This window comes from Aythya ferina (genome assembly GCF_964211825.1).
Source record: "Aythya ferina genome assembly, chromosome: 9".
Classification (NCBI taxonomy): Eukaryota; Metazoa; Chordata; class Aves; order Anseriformes; family Anatidae; genus Aythya; species Aythya ferina.
In genome coordinates, this window is record NC_140305.1 from 14753306 (window position 1) to 14767353 (window position 14048).

At 43.7% G+C, this 14048-nt stretch overlaps 1 protein-coding gene across 8 annotated transcripts in view; it reads right to left on the reverse strand.

The window, feature by feature from the left end:
- GPC1 (glypican 1) overlaps positions 1–14048 on the reverse strand; it is a 344777-nt gene that overhangs the window by 157881 nt on the left and 172848 nt on the right. Inside the window, exon 1 of one of the 8 annotated variants that reach the window (XM_084528753.1) lies at positions 1475–1550. The exons of the other annotated variants lie outside the window; for them this stretch is intronic. The gene's annotated coding sequence lies outside the window, so the exon portion shown is untranslated. Of the gene's footprint in view, positions 1–1474; positions 1551–14048 lie in introns of those variants that run through there. 8 annotated transcript variants of the gene reach the window in all.

Genomic DNA, 14048 nt, shown 5'->3' on the forward strand with positions numbered 1-14048 from the left:
AATTAATATTGATTTATAAGTATTCAGAATTAGAGAACAAATACTTAATTCTTCCCTAATCCTTCAGCCAGCACTGCTCTGTATTCATCAGACAGGAATATAGATTAACCAGACTGAAGTTTTTAGCATGGGAAGGACAGAGCTGGGCAGTCATGCACAGCACCATGATATGCAATATGCTTCCACCACAAATTTACTGTAACGCGTGGGATTAAAACAAATTCAAGAGACTGCCATCTTCCTGTTACATTTCCAACTTTTTCCATAAACTCACAAACATTGAGATTAAAGATATCAAATCTTTAAAGAGGATCGAATCAAACACCTTAAACTATGAAATGGTGCACTACATTGGGAATAAGCGCTAAAACTGATATTACCCATGTGTTATTTATTTTTAGTCTCATAAGAACCACGATTTATTCATAGCTCCGCCAATGACTCGTTTAACGACCTGGGACAAGACACGTCTTTCCATTTCTGCATCCCTTCTCATCCTTTGCTCACCTCCTCTGCTCAGCAGTAAGGACTGGGCTGCTCCTTCAGCCGCAGCAGAACTCCGCGTGGTGCCATAGAATCATAAAGGCTGGAAAAGCCCCCCAAGATCACCTGGTCCAACCATCACCCCATCACCAATGTCACCCACTAAACCATGTCCAACCTTACCTTGAACACCCCCAGAGACGGTGATTCCACCACTTCCCTGGGCAACCCGTCCCAATGCCTGACTGCTCTTTCTGAGCAGAAATGTCTCCCCAGCCCTGCTGGCTGCACTGCTCCTGACACAGCCAGGATGCCGTTGGCCTTCTTGGCCACCTGGGCACACTGCTGGCTCATGTTCAGGCGAGCATCAACCAGCACCCCCAGATCCCTTCCCTCTGCACAGTTTTCCAGCCACTCTGCCCCCAGCCTGTAGCACTGCAGGGGGTTGTTGTGGCCAAAGCCGAGCCATGCTGAACACCACTTGCTTTGAACAAGGCCACCAAGTGCTGTTGCAATACAAACGACTAACAGTAACACAAGACAACACCTGGCAGTGCTAACCTCCATTTCAAGGTATGTGTCAGCACAAAGCATACCGCTTTGAAGTCAGTGCGGTTTTCTGAAAGGCTACTAGACATAAATCACCACATCAGGAAAGCTTTATCCTTTCCCCTCCTCCTAGCTAGTACTGCCCTCCTGTTCCTGTGGGTTGTTTTAAAAACAAAATGTTTGCTCTGCAAAGAAAGGTCTTATTTGCTTCAGTATTCTATCTAAAACCTATTATTGGACAAACCACAGCAGACCTGCCATCCTGTTGCATTATATCAGAGTGATTATTACACAATGAATATAGCTAAAGCCAGCTGGACAAATCCAGTAGAAGGGAGGCTCATTAAATCTGCAAAGGCACTAACACATTAATTACTTCCATGTACAAAGGGAACAGGAGAGGAAAAGTCACACAAAGACAGCAAATACACTGTACTCATACCTGTTGGTCATTCCAGTTCATCCAAGCGCTGGATAGAGCAGAGTCTTCAAAGAAAAACCCTAAATCATATACTGTCCTCCTCTGTGAGGAGCAAATTTGTTTTCCTAGAGCAGCTGTGCACTGGCATCATCAAGAGTTAGTGCTTCATTTAGCACAATCACCAGTTCAATGGTTTCAGGTGTTTCACAGCGTGACCTCTGTCCACAGAACTAACTCCAAGGTCACCTGCTCCTACTCCTTTCTCTTAAGAAAATTGCCTTTAGGTGAGCTAATATTCCTTAGGATCACTTTTCACAGTATCTTCCCCACAATAATCAGATCTCAAATTTTTACAGTACTTAACTCTTGAAACCATTTTGGTGTTTTATGAATTTAACAAGATAAAATACACGCTTCTCTTTCAGAGTCACGTCATCCAATACCAAGGCTGCAGCTAAACAGTTCACTACAAGTTTTATAGAAGCAAGAAAATACCTTTCTATACATCAGAAACTGCATTTTGACACTCAAAACCGGTTTTCACTCAATGTTGCACATCTTGTATATCAGAAGAGAAAGAACAGTTGTTTACTTTGAACTCAATCTCTAATATTATTTGTTTGTGCTACCATCACAGTTGCATACCATCAGCTAATTAACAGTGGTGAAACTACCCTTAAACTATCACCTGAGGCTCTTTGAAAGGCTACCAAATATTCTCCATCCACATTTTTTTAAAATTTTTTTTTTAAAGCAACAAAGAAAACTGTTGTAAATATCACAGCAGAATGATGTATTTTGCAAAGTATTTTCTCCTCAGCCGATCTACAGTCAATGGCAGCTGACAAATCAAATTCTGGACAAGGCAGGAAACTCCCATTTGCTCAGTGGACACTGGGTCTGTGTTTTCAATGCAAAGCACATTTCCCTTTCTCCCAGGTCATCTCTCTACCCTCTATCTTACCCCTTCAGATTACTTAACCACCACTCATAAAAAAGCATCCCCGATTGCCTACCTCTGCTGCCTGTAATAGCCCTCTTATCCGTCAGCTACATCAGTCCTTCAACTGCTTCCAAACTGTCCTCAAAACCTTCTTTGTTCTCTTAATTTCTTTTCTTCTCTGTGATTGTGATGTGGTGGTTTGACTTAATGGAAATTTCCCCCCAGAAAACTGGGTATGTGCCACCAGTTACCTTTTTCACATGCATTTTTAGACCTCCAATCAAATGAACAGTTGCATGTAAAATAATATTTTATTTATAAGCTGCAAGCGCTAATTCCCAACGCTTGTTTCAAGAATTCAAAGGAAAAATACCTCTCTCTATTGCTTTGTGTAGTTGCCATTAACGCTCGTGGATGTAGCATACCACCAGCGAGGAGAGCTTGCTCGGCTGTAAAGGGTTTATTTGGGCAGAAGTTTTAGCGCAAGACAGTCATTTTATTCAACTCTGAGTCTGTTCAGTGGCTCAAGGCACTACAGAGCACTCAGTAAAAGGAGTCATCCCCACCCCCATGCAGTTTTGGGACTGGATGCCAAAGCTGTGCTACTTTCTCCCAGAAAGAAACTTACTGTGGTAAAGAAGCACAGCTTTAGAGGTCAGACTGGAGGTAAACAACAGCAATTTTTTTATACACTGCTACAGGGAGCCTCAGCATAAATACCTCAAGGAACATTCCCTAAACCAAGGGGCTGGATTGCTCTGTGTGTAGAGATCCAGCAGTTTCAGGACTTCAAAAGCCAATATGCCTGGGAGACTGAATTTATACCTGCATTTACTGTGCAAGCCACATTATACACACATATGCAGGGACGTAATGAAAAAGATTTCCATGTTACTCCTTGTTCTCACAGGTGAGAAAGTAAGTCAAAGTGAAAGCATTACAGGTAAGTAAATGATAAATATACAGTAGCATTGATTGCATATTTACCCTGACAAATTTTAAGGCTCCATTTTAGGAGGCTAATTTCCTTGTATAATTGATGGAGACGGATCAGAAATTGGGCAGCAGGAAGACCCAAACACAGGCTGGCCTGTGTACAATACAGGGAGATGGCCCTGTGATTAGCTTTCTGTGTATGGTATGGCATCACATGTGAAGGTAAGTCCTATCAATTCCAGATCAGCTCCCCGAAGTCACACTGACCACCAGGACCGCCCTTTGGTTTTTCACCCTCTCTTATATGGCAGAAATTGCACATGCAGAACCACATTTTGGTCTCCAGTCTCTGGCATTATAGGTAATCTTGTTAAGTATTTCAAGAATTCCCTATACATTGTATGCCATCATCAGGTTATGTAAACACTATAAACTTCCAAAGCTTGGCTTGCACAGGTAAGAAAAGGGCAGATGCATCACTTAGTAGTCCTCTTCAACTCTGGAGCCCTTTGGTGAAGCCTTGAAATGCAAGCTCATCACTCAGCTGTTTGCTCTCATTTTCAGCCCAGATATTTGACAGAAAGGCGTTACAGACTTGGTCTTTACAATCAAATAAAGCTTACTGAGTGGCAGGGAAAACTCCCATGTGTATTCAGTGCTTCCCATCTTCAGGTGAGCGATGTCCTTCTAGTTGGTAATGAAAAGGACACTAAGAAGTCCTGAAAGTACTGAGTGCTTAAGAAACGCAAACTTGTGGATTCTACTTAAGCAGTAAGGAAATTCACTGCAAAAGCCCACAACATAAAGCACAATAGAAACTGGAGCCCAGATGTGCCGGGCACAGAGCCCTGCAGTAATTCACTGTCATAGCCACTGGCTTGTCTCAGCTGACTTAAAATGGAGGTGATGTGAGGGAAGAAGTAGCAATGAATGTGGATAGCCATGTAAGCATGTGCTCCCCGTCATCAGTCCTATTTACTTATAATTAAAGTGAAGAGAAACAACTGTCCCTCTGCAGTGGCACTGCCTGGGCATACTCCCTTATGCTGGGTCTGTTGGTTTCAAAGGGGGCCCAAGAAAGAAGGCAGAAAGGGATGTCAGTGTAGTGTGTCACCACATTCCTACATCAGCATCCTGGTGGGGCTTCTGCCAGCCTCTGGAGCTCGAGATGGGTATTTCCTGTGCACTTTCATACTGGTCATGAACTTCATGAGTGACACTTGCTGCAAAGCACCTTGTTATGTTCTAATGAAAGCAGCCAGGAAAAATAAATGATAGAGTAGTAATAGTGCCTTCTAAACTGAAGATCTGGAAAGTGTCCAGAGAGATCTATGCAAATTGTGTATTTTTAATCACAGGACTTCTGCAATAGTCTTCTATTAACCATCAATCACTAGTTTTAAATCTTGTCTTCCTTCATTATAAACCAGAAACTACTGCAGTGGTCATTCACACTAAATATATTGTGCCCTGAAGCTGCAATTTACCTTACTTTTTACATAACAATATTTCTCCCAATGCTTAATATAAAGAATACTGCAAATACAGCAACACTGTTATTTATTTGCAAAGGGAATGGAAAGGTTAAAGGCGAATGCTATATAAACAGTTATTTTTTATAGACCACAATGGTGTGCTTTCTACTGTAGAAATGGAGAAGATATTGTCTATTCCCCAGAGAGATTTCATTTTAACTGAAGCAGAAACAATACAGAACGGTCATAAATGGTACATACAGCAGAGGAACACATTTTGAGCTGCCCTTATTTCTACACATTGATACACAGTCATTATACCTAGACTTATAACTTCTCATATTTTCTATCTAAGTCTGTGTGCAGGGTTTTAAAGTTGAGTGCTGTATGAAGAATTGCATTTTAAAAGGAGGGCTTTGTACAGCTCCGTACTGCCAACGCAAACAGGTGGTGCTTTTCAGGTTAAAGAAGCTCTAGCAAAGTCTAGCTCCTCATTTCGAATGGTTTCAAATTCCTGACTTATAAAAACGAGGACAGTATGCAAAAAGGACCAAGAGCATTAAGACGGTGCAGGAATTAATGACTTCAAATCTGTCAGTTCAAATCAGACTCCAACAGGCAGTACAACCATGCACAAGCCAGGGCCAGGAGCATCCGTGCAAGGTAACCTTTGCACTTTGCCTTCTTCATGATATGCACATGAAATACAACAGCTAATTCAATAACTAATGATCAGGACCATGATCTTCTTGCATGACTTTGGAAGTTAGGTGCCAGAATCCCATATTACCTGGGTGAATTTTGGTGAAACGTGGAAACACTTGCATTTGTGGAAGTATTCCTCTGAGTTTTACAGACAACCAGGTACGTGCTCAAATGCAACAGTCAACCACTGTGCCAAATGGGGGCAACAGAAGTATTTTCACAGCACAAACATTTCTTCAGGTTCTGTTTTCAATTCAGAGCAGCTTAAGATGACTTCTTGCTCTATAAAAATGCAAAATCCACAGCCTTACATGGGTTTTGCTGCGTAGTGCTGTTGGGGTACAGGATTTTTACCAAGATTTTCCTGTGAGTTTGGATGTGCTTAAGCCTATGATAAAAAACACCCTAGTTAGTGCTAATGCACTTGTATTAGCAGTGAAAGGCACTGAAAGAGACAAATCTCGTGAGTGATAACCCCCCACACTGTCCAAAGGCCGCACAGACACATTTACAAGAGGCACAGTTGGGATCCGAGCATCTTGTTCGCAATAGCTTAGATATCTTCTCCAAAAAACAAGGCAATTCTGCAAACGTGAAAGGATAAAAATAATGTCCTCCTCTGAGCATCGCTGCTGAGGCACTGAACTATTGCCACTTGCTTCAGTAGCTGGAAAAGAAATGCAGGTTCACTGACCTTTTCTCTTCTGTTGGTACAGAACGTTCGCATCTGAAATAACAAGAACACCTTCGGAAAATCTCCCAAACCGAGCATCTCAAATGGCCAAATCTTGTGCAATGTTTCTGAAGGTGGGGACTCTAAAAGTGGCATGGGATTGTCGGGCTCTGCTGTCTAAAAGATAAATGGGATTAGCACGAGGAACAAAAAAGCACTAGTCTGGTGGAGCCTCATATGCATCACTGTATATGGTAGGTTTGAAAAATGATCTGGTGCTCACTCACCAACACCTTCAAGGCACTCCCCTGAGTATCACAAGAAATCCTGGAGCTTCTCTAAGTCACAGCACCAGCTGCGCACTGCTTGGTGGCTTGGGGTGGGGTGGTGAAACCCTCCCTCTTCCTCACAGCTGCAGCTGTGTCTGCATAGTACTCAGCTCTTTGTGTTGGACGCAGCCACCCTACAGATTTGGTGTTTTACTACTACTTGGCTAGGATCTCGGAGCTCCAGTCAAAAACCTGGATCCTCCCTCACTTGCTCCCAAGGTGTCCAGGACAGGCATGGCTCCCTGCCCCAAGGACGCTGCTCGTGAGCCGCAGTGTTCCCGTTACAGCCCAGCTCTGCTGCGTTATGTGATTCGGAGACCTGGGCAGAGCTTCAAAAGCTGCAGCAGTAACAAATCATGACACCAGTTACTCCTCTCTTGCTGTAACGTTAGGAGAACGAACAGAAGTATTTATGTGCCCAACATGCAGAAATTGCCACCTCCTCCACACTGGGCTAGAGCTAGAGCTGCTGCTTGCCTTAAGCAGGCAAAATATAAAAAGACTGGAAGGTTGAACAGAAGTGAAGGAAATGACCAAAGGAACACAACCTGGTTCCTGCGCTTGCCAAGCCCATGCTTGGATACAATGACGACGAAGGGATTAAAAATAGCAAGAAAAAGGAAACCCAGCACTTCAGTTTTCTACTCAAATCTTCAAGTCTGGGCTGACTGCTGCAGTAGAAATACTTTGAGAGGAATTAGGAGGGATGAGTTAGTACACTGTCAAATACACATTGAAAATAAACGTGCAGTGAGCTTCCGCTCCTCCCCAGTGAACTGCTGAGTTTTAGAGGAGGATATTCCCACCACAGCAAATGGGATTTGCAAGGTCTGACTGCATCAGCGCATGATGATGTGACACCAGATTTGAAGAGTAACTGGCTCATACAAGTCTCCCAAAGCCTGACCACACAATTCAACTCTCTAAGTCTATTTTGTTTCTGTACTCAATACTTGCAGCGTGCCAATGACTCGCATTTGTTTAACTGAACGTGTTTGAAGTCTGTTTCTCCTGAGCAACCACATGTTCATCTCTTCACAAGCATAATGGTGGAAGTCAGCACCAACTGTGTCCCCTTTCTTGCAGAGAGCTTTCAGCTATCTGAAGTTTAAATTAAGTTTCTGAGAGGACACAAAAGTGAGACCTCAGGTAATTATGCACTCATTTTTCCCCTGAGGTCGGTATTTATTTATTTTAGAATGTCTAACAGCTCTCTGGGGCTTGCTTTACAACCCAGGAAAAATGATTACTTAGTCTCTGAATCTACAAACTCTGTTCTGTGTAAATTTTACACACAGAGCTATGCAAGGTGATTAAAAAAAAAAAAGGAGATTTTATCAAACTTTCTGAAAGCTTGATTCGTTTCATGGCTCATCTATCTTCATAAAAGCCACTGACAGTTGAAACAATGGGTAAAATTTCAAGACCAGCACTTAAGGAAAAATGTGTTTAGAATCACTTAACTGTATTGATTTTGATTTTTATCTTGTTTTCCTTTCATAATAACTGGTGAGTGCTTTTGTTTACTTTTTTTTAAACACACCACCTTAACACAACGATTAATAATAATTCACAGCCCACTATCCTTCGAATCTTTTTGCAGTTCTCCAGGGAACAATGATCCATCTAAAAAAGGGACAATCTTCCTGGCCTTAAAATCTACGAGCTCTGGTACACACACTTAAATTTACACACATGATTCATAGCAGCTTGTCTCTTCCGGGCTTTACAGCTTTCCTCATAGTTAGAAGGACCACCTACCCCTCACGTTTAATGTTGCTATCACCATGAGATAGGTCCACGTGAAAAAGCAGATGTTTTCCCACAAAGGTGCTGCCCTGGAGGTCCATTTCTGAAACATTATAGTGGACATATGAAAGTACGGAAACATACAGAGGGTTTTTTGTTGTTGTTTTTAATGGCGTTTCATAAAGTGTTGGTTCAGCAGCTGGAACCGACTCAATGACCAGGCTACACTGAAGGGGATATCCCATTAAGATACATGACAAATTGAACATTTGTGTTGATACAAGATATGCTTTTCTCACGCTCTAGGAAAATATGGTGTATGATCTCTTTGTCTGTAAATTGAGGGTAACCAAAATGAGGATTATGTCATTTTGACATGGACCTTTGCCTTCCTCCTTTCCTTACAGGCTGTATGTGTAGTTTTTACCACTGTTCCCAACACTTCTCTCCACTGCAGCTGGAGACCAGCAAGCCCTGCACAAAACCACCTTTGCAGGAGAAGCTGAGAAACATCATTTGCCTTTAGTTCAGGCAGCAGGTCACCAGGAGGCTGGCAGCCTGACTGCAGCTGTAACGTGTGCCATACATGACATGGGCTCAATGAGAAACGAAACCGGTTACTCCCTAGCCTTCCCTTCCTACCCATAGGCCTGGCTCCTCTCCTGTCCTCACACCAATGTCACAAATGGACCGGAGACACCGCAGCTACATGGGACACATGGAAGGAATCTGCCCCTTGCTTGTGAGACAGTCAGGACCACTGCAGCCCCTCCACCACTTGGCTTTCCTAGGGACATGCTAAGGGTCATCCAGACAACATAGTTTTAGGAGGGGCTTATTCAGAGCACCAAACGCCCCAGCACAGGTGAGAGGTGTGCTTGCTGCTTAGCTGAGCTGCAGCTAAAGGAGACATTTTCCACACAGAAATGCTCCAGTGTGCGGCGATGCCCACAGGGGACAGCTCTGCATGGTGCAGGCTCTCAGGTCCCCAGTCCTGGCCAGCAACACAACAGAGACTGTCATAGCGTCAGTGAAAAATGGTTCTACCTATTCGTGGTCTGCACTAAAGGCTAATTAATTTCATGCTAAGCTATAAATCATGCAAAACCTGATTCTCACTTAACATTAATTAGCACCACCATAGCTGTACAATCTCAGTTATTTAGCATTCTAGCACGTTTGTTTGTAGCACAGGTTTTTATCCCTTTGGGCTCTTTATGGCATCCCTGAATATCTGGCCTATCTGGATCCTCTTCTGCGTCTCCAGTTTGGGAACAGCTGGATTCATGACATGGCCAGTCATGAACCCTGCTGCTGTCCTGAGACAAGGCAATGCTAAATGCAAGCCTAAAGCTGCACTGGTACAAGAAGAGAAAGAAGTATTATTTCTGTGTTGTCTATGTGGCAGATACAGCCCCATTTTATTCTTATCCTGTCTGAATCTCAAACGTCTGTCTTAACATCCTGCATCACTAGTTTTTATCCGCAGAAACTTACAAAGCTTAAGAACACCATAAACAGTGAAATCCTACTCATGGAAATCAAAGAATTTCAGAAACTTGAATTCTGAACACTGAGCTCTCAACAGAACCTTGAGTAAATCGTTTCATGTCACAGCAACTTGATTTCCCAAACCACAAAACAGGACAGCAAATAACTTTGCTGTTACTTTAGTTAAGCAGCTATTCTTAAGTCTCTTAGGATATGCTTTGCAGATAGAAAACTTGATGAAGAATTTTTTTTATATATACTTATGTATGTGTATGCACGTATAATACATTCAAGTGCCTAAACATGCTGGGATTCCAATATGGTAGAGCAGCAATGCAGTAATGGAATCAAAAAGAAAATTTGCTTCAGGACAGTAACTCTGGAAGTGTAACAACATGAGCTCCTTCCTCCTGTAGGCACAATTACAGCCCATAGCATGAAAACCATCATGCATAGTTGAGGCAGGATCTTATTTTACCAGCTTGGGCCAGTTCCTCCTTATTGCTAGTCACTAGAAACATCCCTGTTTTACGGCCTGGAGGAACATGAAGAAACAAATATCCTTCAAAGGCAGAAGACAGCAGATACTTTTATGACCTGTGGGAACAGAGGTCCTAATAAGCCTGCAAAACATTGCATAAATGTCTCCAGCTAAAATTGTTAGCACTAGATGGAGTACATTTCCTAAATGCTTAATTTTGAAATTACCTCCCAGTAGACTTTCTCCATCTTTTCTTAAACTATTAAAGGCAGGCAGCCCAGGTCCATGCAAGACCCTTTAACAAGGAACTATTTAGTCAATTCAACCGCATAATGAAGATGGATTTTGAATGGGAGGCATGTGGAGACTGCTGAGGGCCAGAAAGTGAAAACTGTATCAGTGAGGGGCATGTCTTAAGCAGGATTTCCAGGGGCGTCTGGAAGGCCAAGGCACCAGCCAGCCACAACAACTGTGCCAGCCAGGAGCGAAGCAAGGGATGTTTCTTGCTCAGGTTCACACGAATGCATCCACGAGGCCGAAAGGTGACAGTGCTCCTGTGGGCTGCTTGCACTGAGCAGGGCACAACCAGCCCTGCTCTCAGGGATGGCCAGGTTTTGAAATGGATGGTTCAGGCAGGACAGAAAACTGGAACCGCTAATAAAAATCAACAAGTTTGAGCTTAAAAATGAAAATAAAAACAATATTTCAGGATTGCTTCATTGTGCAGACGTAAAAGAGACGATACTATTTAAAATACTTTGTAAAAGTACTGAAACTATCTTCCTAGCGACACAGCCCTGACAAATCGCCCAGCCACCTACATGCATTTATAGCTGTGGCTGTCTAGGGATCACTTACAACTACATTAGCAATGGAAGACATTAGACAGGGAATTAATTCCAAGAAACTAGAGTCTCAGCAGCAGAAAGGGAATGAAGGAATCATAATTGCAGGCAATAGGGCAAAGGGACAGCATATCAGACCATCTCCTTGACAAAAGAAATATGAATTGAAGAAAAAAAAAAGTCACGCAGTCAGCACATGGTAAAGATGGCCCAAAGAAATGATCCTTACATGCCCTTTAGGCAGCAGAAGGCACACTTAACACTCTCCATTTGTGGTGGAAGACACATCTGGTCCCTGAAAAGCCATGAACACGGACTCCTCAGCCCGAGGACTGCTTCTGCCAGGTGTAATTGTGCAGCTACGGCCCCTCGGGCTGCAGGCAGCCAGCACCCACCGCACAGAAACAGATGAGCTTTTCTGCAGCAAATTTCTCTCTTAGAAAGAAATTCAAGGAGACTTGAAATTGAAGAGTATACCAACTGCACTGCTATTTCATGTGCTTGGTTTGACGAAATGGGATCTGGTATTTTAGATGGGCAGACCTCTTAATTTACTTACTCTCTGACAGGATGAAAGAATTTGTGCAGTAATTCATGTGTTGTATTTCTCTGTCCCGAGGTAGCAGAGAAAAGGTGCTTGAAACTGCCTTAATACACTGTGCAGTACTCGTTCTGCAGTCCTAAAGGAAAACTCCAAAAAGGCTGTTAAACCCTGACCTACCTGTAGCCACAAATCTCAAGTCTGTTAGAGTACTGTGGGGTAAATAACCCCAATATTGTCACCCTGGTCCTTCACTCCTCCTCACAAACCCCTGTCAGTGGTCCCATCTCGCTGTGCCAAATCACCAGACCAAACCCTCTGAAGCCAGGCTCTGCAGGTGGAGAGACACTCAGGCAGCCTGTGCCAAATCCACTATTTGCCACACAAAGTTTGAGTTTAGAGTTTTCTTGATGCTGTGGTAGTACTGTATGCATTTGGTAGTGGATTCTGGTGGTTCCTATGTATCGGTGACACGATGCTTCCCTAGCACATGCAGATGTGTGACTGGTGATTTGCATGCTCCCATATAAGCGTCGTGTCTCTGGCAACAGGTGCAAGGCTGAAACTGCAGAGTATGGTGGTTTTGGAAAGCCAGCTCCTGAAGCGTTCTGTGTGCCAGTAACTGAACTGGCCAACAGAGAAGCCTTAAGGCTTCAGCCCAGTTGCTCTTCCCCATTTGTTCTGAGCACTGGACCTCCTGCCTGCCCCGAGCTTTGATAGCTGACAGGGGTGTATGTGAGAGGATGCAAAACAAACACAAAGACTGACCTGCTTCTGCTCAAAGTTACCAAGGAAATCATAAACCCCTGCCTATGATTCTGTTGCAGAAAGAGAAGATTTCTGGCTCCAGAACCATTAGTGCGTATCCTTGCCTCGTGACTAAATTCAATAAAACTCAAGCCCCTGACCTCTGTGTGACAAGTCAGATTTTCACCTTGTCAATCCTGACAAAGGGTCTTTACAGACTGTCCTTGCGCACCATGGGCAGACCTCCTGGGGCCTCACCGAATGCTGCAGAAATACTGCTGAGAGCAGAGGAGCCCAGACAGACAGCTGGGTTGGGAAGCCCTGTAAGCTGTGATCTGGACAAGCAGGAAGCAGCTTCAATTTGTCTAGACTTCTGGTTTCTTTGCATGAGACTGGTGTTTATGTAAACAAAGTGAAAGCAGAGGCTGCAGCGGTGACAGACAGCCCTGAGAGCTTAAACAGAGGTTAGGATCTATGATCAGGTTGTGCCTTCGAAGTGCTTTTTAAAAGGAGCTGTTAAACTACCAGAGTGGACAAGGTAGAGAGCTTTCCGTTATGAATTATAGATAAGCTCTCTGATCTAGCAAATGCCAAATATCCTGATGCTCAGATAAACGCCAGGGAAGAGGTAGAAAAAAAACACGCCGAGACACCTCATTCTCCAATCTGGTGTGAGTTTATAATCAAAGATTTTTTTTGAGAGGCCAAGGGCCAGACTTTCAAAAGTACTCCCATACGGATCTTAACAAGCAGTTAGATCTTCAAAGAGCTCAGCTCTGATTCAGGCACATAAATGAAGTGGACAGATTAAAACAAAACAAAGCAAAACTCACGCTGACACAACAGCAGCTGCCCGTGTCCACAAGCAGCTGAGAGCGGCAGCTGAGAGCGAAATGTGGGCCGCTGGGGAGAGCTCTGGCAATGGCACTTGGGTCAGAGCTGCCCAGCTCCATTGCTCCCCCTTCCACAGCCTCACCCCGTGACGCTGCTGGGAGAGGTCCCCCTCCTCCTGCGAGGTGCTCGGTGCCAAGAGCCTTGCAAAATCCTGCCGTGGGAACGAAGCTGGAAGAAGGCATCACGGGCAAAGCATCTGAAAATGCGGTATGCTATCGGGGGAAGACTGAGAGGTGGTGAAGTGGCCTTAGGAAGTAAGCCCCATTTTGGGGTAAAGGGCCCCATGGGATTTGGCAACTCAAACACGTACAGTATATTGCAAACAAACACCCCAGCTTTTGCAGATGTCTGTGAAGTGCTGTCAAACAGCTGTGGAGAAGGAATACGAGGAAGTTGCCCATAAGAAAATGCTTAATTCAGACCAAAAAGGCAGGAGCGAAAGAGCTTGGCAGATCTTCTGAGAGCAAAGCTACAAGCCCCACTTACTGGATTTCCCAGTATCCAGACTTTCAATCTGATAGAGTTGAAAGACACTGCTCTGGCCTGCCAGAGCCCTGAACCAGCCAAGCTCAGCCCAGCTGCTGCTGTTCACAGCTACGGCAGCACCTCCGAACAGCGAGCTCCTAGAGAAACAGCTTTCCCAGCACACCAGGGACAGCTGAGCAATGCTGGGTAACTGTAAACCAGTTCAAAAAATTTATATGCAAGTATGCTTACATTTGGAAAAAAAAAAAAAAAAGTAATTAATCTATCTACTTAGAATATTTTGTTGTTTTTTTGTTTTGT